This window comes from Phacochoerus africanus, chromosome 4 (genome assembly GCF_016906955.1).
Source record: "Phacochoerus africanus isolate WHEZ1 chromosome 4, ROS_Pafr_v1, whole genome shotgun sequence".
NCBI lineage: Eukaryota > Metazoa > Chordata > Mammalia > Artiodactyla > Suidae > Phacochoerus > Phacochoerus africanus.
This window is the reverse complement of record NC_062547.1, coordinates 56,130,854-56,133,593: the sequence shown is the minus strand read 5'-3', so window position 1 is coordinate 56,133,593 and position 2,740 is coordinate 56,130,854. Positions and strand designations below refer to the sequence as shown.

Genomic DNA, 2,740 nt, shown 5'->3' with positions numbered 1-2,740 from the left:
CTGGGAACCTCCATATGCCACAGGAGCGGTCCTAGAAAAGGCAAAAAGACAAAAATAAATAAATAAATAAAAGATGTTAGTTATAGGATGACAGTTTTGGATTATGTAAATCAATAAGCTTAAGCTGCTCATGAGGATGGAGATCATTTCTTTGCACAGATGTTTTTTGTCAAAACTCATGTAATTTCACCCCAAATCCAAAGATAAGTAACACTTTAAAGTTGTATTTAACTCATGTCAACACTATCAAACAAAAAACAACTCCATCTCAATAGAGCAAATGTCAATATGCACATGTCCTAATACCACTCTGCTCTTTTATGATATTACAGTATGACAATCTACTGATCATGAATACTTTTCATATTGAAGATATGACATTTCTGACAGTGACATTTTAGAATATGACATTTTCTCTATTGCAACACCTTCCCACACACTTCCTCAGAACTTCCACCACTTCTCTGTTCCTCAGGCTATAGATGAGTGGGTTGGGCATGGGGGTCACTATGGTACCAAGCACAGTTCCAATCTGGTCTTGCTCAGGTGTGTGGGATGAGGTGGGTGTCATGTAGATGAAGATGGCCTGTCCAAAGTAGAGACTGACCACTGTCAGGTGGGAGGAGCAAGTGGCCAGAGCTTTGCTTCTGCCCTTGCAAGAGTTCATCCTGACAACAGTAAGGAAGATTAGAGTGTAGGAGGTCAGGATGAGAATAAATGGAACAGGAGAAATACAATAGTTGACAGAAATTTCACCATCTCATAGGCTGATATATCCATACAAGACATTCTCAGGATGCCTGGCATCTCACAAAATTAATGATTAATCTCCCTGGAACCACATATAGGGAAATTCATTGGGTAGATGGTGTGTACAAGTGCTGCAAGGGCTCCCCCAATCCAGGTTGCAGCAGCCACCTGGAGACAGACCTTGGGGTTCATGAGGACTGTGTATCTCAGGGGGTTACAGACAGACACATAGCAGTCATAGGCCATGAGAGTCAGCAAGATACACTCAGCAAGGCCAAGTGAGAAAAAAGAAGAGTTGAGTAGCACAGGCAAAATATGAAATGTTTTTCTTCCCTGTAAGATAGTTGGCAACAATTTTGGGAACTGTGCTGGAGATGTAAGCCAGGTCAATGAGGAAGAGTTGACTGAGCAGGAAGTATGTAGGGGTGTGGAGATGGGAGTCTAGCCAGATGAGGAGAGTAAGTATGGAGTTTCCATGAAAGACAATAGTGTAGATAAGGAGGATGATTATAATGAGGAGGTAGGGATGTTTGAACCAGGGAAAGAGTCCCAAGAGGATGAAATCAGTTGAGGTTTCATTCTTCCGGTCCATGTTCTCATTCAAATGTTTTATTCAAACTGAAATATTGCAGAAACAAAATAATATGACAGAAGATGGTGCTTTGCTAAAATAATTTAATCTGTTGGTCAGGACCATTTTCTCTTTATGGCTAAAATATTCTGATAAAAGAAAAATACTAAAACACCATCAAATTAAAATTCCTCTACCTAGAAATCAGCAATGTCTTATCTTACATTTGACTTGATTTGAGCAAATGAATGTTTATTCCCTTTGACTGAAAATAATCACTAGCTTAACCATTATTTTTCCCATGTTTGTATTTCTTAATGTACTCTTGGTTGATGATATTTTTATTTTTTGCATTTTGCTTTTATAACTGTCATTTTCTATCCACCACTATACCAAAGGATCTCTTGAACTTCCCTTGAGGTTCTCTTAGAGCTTTACTCAATAATTTTTTTCAGCTGAATGAGAAAAGCTACACATTCTATTTTACTCACTAATCACCAAAATTCTTATTTTATTTAGTTTTCTCTTCTTGTTATTATTTTTTATTATACTTGCACTTGAATAATTTTCTTATTCAATTAACAACTTAAAGACAGCAATCATATCCCTTTGTCTGTTAATCTTCAGTTACTGTTCATTGCTTATAGAATAAAAATTACTTCGATATAGTTTCAAGGTGCTAACTAAAGTCCTGTAAATGAATTTTAAGATCCTTTGTTTGTAGGAGTGGTGTCTTTCAGTTGATGACAGATGAATACATATACCCTCATTTATGTGATGACAAATATCTAATAAGTATTTGTCATATCTCTTAATTCTTAGATCAGTGAATTGATTTCCTTTGTGTGCCATAATGATTCACATGCATGTTTCTTATCTTGCCAAACAAAAACAAACAGAAATTTGGCTTTCATTATCAATAATATACTTGAAGTACTTTATGTTATATCAAATCATATTCCTATTCCTTCTTTTATTTGAAGTAATGAAAAGGAAATATTGTATAAATGTCTGATTTTCAATGGAAAGATAGCAGAGTTCTCAGTGTCATATTTTCAAGAAAGAGTCACTGTAAATTGTGTCAGCACTTCAATCCCATGGAATTTTATTTTCTTAAATTTCCAGAGACTCTGTGCATATCTAGATTCCAAGGGTGTTTTTTGGAGATCTTCTTTCAATATCTTTCTCTGCCTTCCTATGTTTTACAACATAAACGCCTCCCATATAACATTTGTATTCATTCTCTCTGATGCAAAATGATGGGAGAATAACTTTAAAAATGATGTTACATGGTCCTCAATTATCACATGTAAAATATGACCTTTTGTCTACGAGTTGAAAAACAGGATTATTATTAAACATAGTAGAGTCATTGAATTTGTGGCCATGATTGGGAAATTGATGTAAACACTACAAAAT

At 35.5% G+C, this 2,740-nt stretch overlaps 1 pseudogene; it reads right to left on the bottom strand.

Annotated features, from left to right (window-relative positions):
* Positions 1-397: 397 nt before the first annotated feature.
* Positions 398-1,342, bottom strand: LOC125124563 (olfactory receptor 2M5-like; annotated as a pseudogene).
* Between the last annotated feature and the right edge of the window lie 1,398 nt (positions 1,343-2,740).